The 7800-nt window shown below is 47.6% G+C and overlaps 1 long non-coding RNA gene across 1 annotated transcript; it reads left to right on the top strand.

Moving 5' to 3' along the window:
• Positions 1 to 4887: 4887 nt before the first annotated feature.
• LOC142029441 (uncharacterized) lies at positions 4888 to 6231 on the top strand. Its single transcript, XR_012649918.1, has 2 exons — positions 4888 to 5299; positions 5682 to 6231. It is a non-coding gene; the product is annotated as an uncharacterized LOC142029441 (long non-coding RNA).
• The last annotated feature ends 1569 nt before the right edge of the window (positions 6232 to 7800 follow it).

The following is a 7800-nucleotide window of genomic DNA, read 5'->3' as shown; positions in this document are numbered from 1 at the left end:
ACTTGGTCAGCCCTGGAGTGGTCAGGCAGTTGGACTAGATGATCATTGTAGGATCCTTCCAACTGAACAGTTCTGTTCTGTTCTGTTCTATTCTATTCTATTCTATTCTGACACATCCTAATCAAAAGGACAGGAACCACATGTCCCAGTAGCTGACAGAGTTGGATCCTTAGCTATTATTTATGTGACTGATCCATTACTGTTAGTCATAGTTGAGTAATTTAGCACTCTACCAAGATTGTGTGTATGTGTGCATGTGTGTTCATGCATTGGTAGGCACCTTCTATTCTTTCACCAGTGTCACTTATGCAACTGAAACAAGTATGCAGCTATACTGGGTTTAATTTAATTGTAGTACTGAAATGAAAGAAAATATGCAGCAAAACCAGCAATAATCTTGAAAGATCTGTTTTGTTTCACTGTTTTGGTTATTGTATTGGGTCTGGCTGAGATAGAGTTAATACTCCCCATAGCAGCCCTCGCCTCTGTGCATCACATTTTTAAGAACTATCATTAAAATCTACATTCATGACACAAAATCTTCACTCACATCAACAAAAAAGAATTCCCACACTGAAATCAAAATAATATCATCACAAAACCAACAAAAAGTGGACAATTTACACACAATGCACCCCTTGTCCCTTCATCACAATTACAACAATAAAAATTCCCCACTCATCAAGCAGCTCTTAACTCTCTAGCTGCATTCAGTCCATGTTTTGACCATTACCTCTCTCAGTTACTATCCTTATCTCGAATTCCTCACATTGCCCACATTCTCCACCAAAAAGACTGTGATGGGTTGACCCTGGCTGGACACCAAGTACCCACCAAAGCCGTTCTATCATTCCCCCTCCTCAGCTGGACAGGGGAGAGAAAAAATATAACAAAGAGCTTGCGGGTTGAGATAAGGACAGGGGAGATCATTCACCAATTACTGTCACAGGCAAAACAGACTCAGTTTGGGGAAAATTAACTCAATTTATTACAAATCAACCAGAGTAAGGTAATGAGAAATAAAACCAAATCTCAGAACACCTTCCTTCCACGCCTTCTTTCTTCCCGGGCACAACTTCACTCCCGGATTTCTCTACCACTCCCCCCCAGCAGCACAGGGGGAAGGGGATGGGGTTTACGGTCATCACGTGTTATTTTCTGCTGCTTCATCCTCCTCAGGGGGAGGGTTTATCACACTCTTCCCCTGCTCCAGCGTGGGGTCCCACCCACGGGAGACAGTCCTCCACGAACTTCTCCAACGTGGGCCATTCCCACGGGCTGCAGTTCTTCACAAACTGCTCCAACATGGGTCCTTTCCATGGTGTGCAGTCCTTCAGGAGCACACTGCTCCAGCGTGGGTCCCCCATGGGCTCACAAGTCCTGCCAGAAAACCTGCTCCATGGGGTCCTCTCTCCACAGATCTGGAGGTCCTGCCAGGAGGCTGCTCCAGCGTGGGCTTCCACCAGGGTCACAGCGTCCTTCGGGAACCCACCTGCTCTGGCGTGGGGTCCTCCACGGGCTTCAGGTGGATATCTGCTCCACCATGGACCTCCCTGGGCTGCAGGGGGACAGCCTGCCTCACCAGGGTCTTCACCATGGGCTGCAGGGGAATCTGCGCTCCGGCGCCTGGAGCACCTCCTGCCCCTCCTTCTTCACTGACCTTGGTGTCCGCAGGGTTGTTTCTCTTACATATTCTCACTCCTCTCTCCAGTGGCTGTTTCTCCCTGTCCCAACTTTTTTTCCTTCTTAAAAATGTTATCACAGAGGTGTTACCACTATCGCTAATTGGCTCGGCCTTGGCCGGTGGTGGGTCGGTCTTGGAATCGCCTGGTATGGGTTCTCTCTCAAACACAGGGGAAGCTTCCAGCAGCTTCTTACAGAAGCCACCCCTGTAACCCCCGCCGCTACCAAAACCTTGCCACACAAAGCCAATACAGTTATCTAGATGTGGAATTTATCAGTGATGCAAAGCAACATAACATCACTTTAACAGCCATAAGCTTGCTCCAGGAGCTTAGTCTATCTATCACAAGGCCTAATGCTGAACAGTGCAGTTGTAATGTTTTGGGTGCTGGCAGCGAGCAAGCTATATTATGGGTCTGTGCCTGGCCCAGTGTCTCTAGGTCTTTGCTTAGGAATCTGGTTATAATGGCATGTGAATGATGCTGTATTGCTTCCAATGCTGGAGCTGGGTTGGTAGCTGTGGGATCTCACCAGTGCCCTGGACTATGCTGGACACATGTGGCTGCAGATTCAGCGATGTGACTAGTGTCAGACAGAGCAAATCAGGGGGGTGCAATTGCAGCCACTGTATTATCTATGCCTTACCCAACCTGTGCAGAGTGAATAACTACTAGTGAAAAGTGCATGTCTGTCCAAAGCTGAACTGGGTCCACCAAGTTTGGATCTAGGATTCAGTGTGATTGTAACAAAGGACCCAGCTGCAACATTTAGACATATGTTTGTGCTACCATCCCAGAGAGTTCATAGGTTACAAGTGGTGTCCTGTGAATTTCTGATCAAAAGAGCTTAATTTTCAAATTTAGGAGGAAAAATAACACCTAGAACTGGTGTGGGTGGGAGGGTAAAGACTGCCCACAAGAGGGTGGACAAACTATGCAAAGAGTGGGGTTTGAGAGTCAGGAGTTAAGCCGAAACAACCTCTCAATCCAATTGTTTTTATTCTTCTGTTACCAGCATAACATGCTGCCCCGTATGTTCTTTTTCTTATTTGTATCTGGTTCTTCTGCCTCCCACTCACAAGCTGCATTTATGAAAAATAGAAACAGGATTCTCAGCCCAAGTTTAGTGACATTTCAAAGGGAATGAATGGCAAGTTCATTGGGCCAAACAGTCCTTGCTGTGACTGTTTGCTACTACGCATTTAGGCAATGATTAACCTGCCTGCTTTTCATTCTGGTTTTTAGACACCAGAGGAGGCATTATGGGGAATAGTAACTTCAGAGAAGGCCTGAGGGAAGAGATAGCCGAGTTTTGTAGCTGTTTGTATTTGCTCACAATTCAATTCAGGTAATATTTTTAAGCATCTACAAGGAGAAAGTAAGATAGCTACCACAATAAAATCCTGTGCCCTTGGATTCACTTACATTAAAAGCCTGGATGCTCAGGGGGGCTATGGGTACATAGTTATCTGAAGACTGGAGGCTGTGCTTCAGCCCCTGCTCATTAAAACTTGGGGTTGCTTCTCAATTTCAATTGTAAAGCCCTAATAGTCAGGTAGTGGCATCTGGCAGGTTTTGCAGCCTTGGATAGTAGGGGAGAGGCAGGTCAGCCAGCCTGGTGGAGTGCTGTAGGACTGAATGGGAGGCAGGCCATAGCTGAGGGTCACCCTAGAAAACTAACTCAGCTGGCAGCTGCGTCCAACTGGGGTACCCCAGAAATCGCCTGAAGACTGGAAGAGGAGCTCTGGGATCTGCTGTTGCTCCTCTCTGTATTAGAGACGTGCTCAGCCACTGAGCTGCCACCATTAGCTGTTCAATACAAACATTGCGTTGAGCTCAGTCTGCCTCCCAGGGAAAGGGGATGGAGATCAGTAGTCTGAAATGGGCATGGGGGCGCAGGCTCGTGAGGTCAAAGTCCTTGGAAGGCACAAACCTTGTATGAAGCTTCAAACAAGTTCTGCCTTGTCCACTTCAGGTACGATTTCTAAGCCCTTGGGTGGCTTTGATTGTGAGATTATCTCATACTTCAAAGATATCTCAAGCAGCAGGTACATCTTAAGAGCAACTGTAGGTATGTAATTGTAGGGGTCGGCGTTCGGAAGATCTCGCGTTGTCACGGAAAGTTAGAGGGTTAGTCGCAGCCTTGTGATGTACCTGTAACCCCACCTCCCCTTGTTAGTATAAAAGGAATTAACTGCGCAATAAAAGCCGGAAGTTGGCGCTCACACTGTGTGTGTTATCTGTCTCTTTCCCTGGTCCGGGCCGACCAGTGATCTAAGCGTGGCACCTTGATATGTAGCGAATGCTACATAGTGGTGACCCCGACGTGATCGGTTGCCTAGGCGACGATGGAACTTGCGCAAGTGATTAAGGTGTTGAAAGGGTTGGCTAATGAGGTGGGTGCCCGAGGAACGATTAGGAGGGGCCTCACGGGCGAATGCATCCAATGGGTGCTGCGCCGGGGAGGGATGAGTTCTCCCACAGAAGTTTTTAGTCCCCCAAATTGGGGAGTGGTTCGGGAGATGTTGCTTCAGTCGGCGCTCGAGGGTGAGCACGGCGCTGCGGAACGATTACGAGCTTGGGACATGGTGGAGGGGGTAGTTAAGGTGGGACAAAAGGCTAGGGAGTGCAGGTCGGCGGCGCGAGCTATCCTGTTTGCGGATGAAGCGCCGGTTCGAAAACAACGGGGGATAGTGCCCCCAGAGACGGTGGGACAAGATCAGACGGAGTGGGTGGTTGTGGAGCGGGGCTCGCGGAGCGGTTCCTCTCTGACTGATAGCGTGGACTCAGAGGGTGCGGCGGAGATAGGGGTTTTTCCGGTGGAGACGGTACCTCCGAGACTGGATGGGCCCTCTCTGCGGCGGGCATGGGAGGTGTTACGGCAGGATCTTCTGAAGGAGTTGCGGGAATGCCTCCTGGACTGGGTTCCCGGCGGGGATGTTAAGGGGGATTTGTACCGTCAGGTGAAGGAATGGGAGGAAAGAACGCCCCCGGAGGGGGGGCTCAAGAAGCTGAGAGAGTTAAAAACTGTAGTAGCGGGGGAACCACCCCCCGGCGAGGGAAACCAGGCGCCCTTGCCGGGAGAGCGGGCGGAGTTTCTGCCTGCCGAGCCTGTGCAGGTTGACTCTGTGCCTGCCGAGGCTTTGCCTGCGCAGGCTGCGCCAGTGCCTGTGGCGGCTGAGCCTTTGCCTGCGCAGGCTGCGCCAGTGCCTATGGAGGCTGCGCCAGTGCCTGTGGTGGCTGAGCCTTTGCCTGCGGCGGTCGGGCCCGTGCCTGTGCGGGCTGAGCCTTTGCCTGTGGCGGCTGAGCCTTTGCCTGCGCAGGCTGCGCCAGTGCCTGTGGCGGCTGAGCCTATGCCTGCGGCGGTCGGGCCCGTGCCTGTGCGGGCCGGGCCGTTGCCTGTGCGGGCCGAGCCGTTGCCTGTGCGGGCCGGGCCTACTGAGCCTGTGCTGGCTGCGCCTTTGCCTGCGGGGCCTGGCCCTGTTGTGCCTATTCTTGCTGCGCCATCAACTGCGCCATCTGCCGCTCCTGGGCCGGAACGGGTTAATCCTTCGGCTGGGCCCTTCCGAAACTGGCGCGCGGTACCAGCAGCTATAGACTCCGATTATTCCGATGAGGTGAGGATGGATAGTGCGATACGGCAATCATCAAGAAGCGCGCCACAGAGACAGGCAAGGGAGGGACAGGACACCTTACAGAGGCATTGGAGGGGAGAAAAAAAAAAAAAAAGGGAGAGAGGGGGAGAGAGAGAGGCGTTTCACTGGAAAGTCCTTGAGAACTTAAAGAATGCTGTGAGTCAGTGCGGAATCCACTTACTGATAAAGCCAGTAAGTGTATGTAGAACTTGCTTTAGGTAAAAAGTGTGTTAAGCATACTTTGATTAAACATAGCATGAGCGAGGGTATGCCTGTGTACAAACACGTGAAGGGCTACTGAAATGGGTTCCTAGTCGTATGATTTGTCCTACCTTAACCTTGTAGTGTTTGAGTTTTCTTACAGATTGCTGTTATCCTGTCCTGGCTTATGACACCTTGGGTATCCGGATGACATCCCTCTCAGAGTCCATCAATACGTGCCTTTATGGGATCCGACTGTCGGAACTCGCAGCCAGGAATCTAGGTGCCTCGGACATTAAGCCTTAACATCAGCACACCAACGATAAGCCTTATAGAGTAATAGAAGTAACTCTTTCCAAGTCTTAACTTTCAATCTACCTCTTGTGTGAATTTCTATAAAGGAGCTTTTTGCTCTGCAGGGTAAATGGGATATTTACGGGTGTTTAAGATAGAGTGTTTTAAAGTAGTTGTAGAGATATGTTTCTACTCATGGCATTTTATATAGTTATTTCTTTGTGTGGACTTGTTCATAACAACAGAAGCCAACTCGTCATGGGGAGGGGAGAGATGTAGGGGTCGGCGTTCGGAAGATCTCGCGTTGTCACGGAAAGTTAGAGGGTTAGTCGCAGCCTTGTGATGTACCTGTAACCCCACCTCCCCTTGTTAGTATAAAAGGAATTAACTGCGCAATAAAAGCCGGAAGTTGGCGCTCACACTGTGTGTGTTATCTGTCTCTTTCCCTGGTCCGGGCCGACCAGTGATCTAAGCGTGGCACCTTGATATGTAGCGAATGCTACATGTAATCATTAAGTATGACAGTAGATATAGTCCATTTGTGAATGTTATGTATCATCATGAAAGCAGAAAACCAAGATCCAACTTAGGGAGAGGCAACTGACATTTTTGTGTTTCTTCAACTAGCTAAAATATCACTACCAATTTTATTTTGATTGCAGAACATATATATTTAATGAATAACTTTTCTTTCCTAGACAGAATACTGGCAAAGCATGATTATATACTATTCCAAAATAAATGTATAAAATACTTGTGAGGTATCTTGACTGTCACTTCGTATTACTGAAAAGCTGACTGCTCTGTTCACATTTTGTGCCAATGACATCATCCTTGTTCACTCTTTTATGAAAACAGCAACACCAGATTCTTTTATTTACACAGTCTTGCACTTTTCAGAGATAAAAGAGCTTTTTTGTAGTTTGGCTAGACTTCAGCCAGGTATTTCTCATGAGCAATCTCTTGTGAAAATAAATAACCATCCAGTGACTGGGGATAAAAAGCTGTGAGCCGACAGAAACTACTGCCTTCTATATGGTCAGGACAGCCTCTGTTTCACTGTTGAAGGTGGCCACAGACCTGCTTATCCTATGGATTCAGCCTTTAATTTGAACCTTTCAGATGAGTAAACTGAGGGTCATTTCTGAGATCTGAGGGTATCATCCCAGCTTCACTGGCAATAATCCATTTTGCAGCATTGTATTACAGGATTAGTACTGGTATATAAAACCTCAAAACTTCTCACACTTCAATATACCAGGGTTATGATTGCTTCTGTGGAAACAAATCCACCTCTTTTTAAGAGTTGTTGTTGGATAAGAGGTCCGGGAGGAAGAAGGCAATTTTTCAAACTCAGGAAATAAAAATGTCCCAAACTTTTTCTTGTCTCAATTTTGTTGCTTGTTTTTTTCACACAGTTGAAAAATTTGTGGCGAAAAATTATCTGAAAGTGCTTAGCAAAATGTGTCCAGTGAGGATTATATGGTAGGTCTGTTACACACAATGTACAGTCCAGAAACAGAACCCTCTGTCTCTGAATAGCAGATCTTACATCACTGGAGAGATTCTAAAAACCAAAAACCAGTAAAGAAAAAATCATGGATCTGACTGCTTGAAAAAATGAATTATACCAGAGCTGAAAATTTCTGAAATATCTTCAGAAGTAACTGAAACATAGGAATTTAGAAGAATGATTATGTTTTGCAATCCACAAACAAGTCAGAATTTTTTCTTTAAGAACACCTATCCAGTCCTTGTAACTTCAGAGGCTTAAATTTGTGAGTTGTAGGGCTTTCTCCACAGTTAAATGCAGATCAGGAGAAACATGTGACAAAGCGTGGCCTCCAATGGCAGTTCCTCAGCTCATGTGGATCCATGTAGTTCCATCAACTCTTCCAACTGAATTACACCAGTGGAGAATCTTGATCTAAATGTCTTAATCCTGCCTTATCTTAGAGACTCACTCAATTCTCACAGTGCTTGTCTGA

The sequence above is a fragment of the Buteo buteo genome, chromosome 3 (assembly GCF_964188355.1).
Source record: "Buteo buteo chromosome 3, bButBut1.hap1.1, whole genome shotgun sequence".
Classification (NCBI taxonomy): Eukaryota; Metazoa; Chordata; class Aves; order Accipitriformes; family Accipitridae; genus Buteo; species Buteo buteo.
The sequence above is the reverse complement of the archived record's forward strand: the minus strand, read 5'-3'. Positions and strand labels throughout refer to the sequence as shown.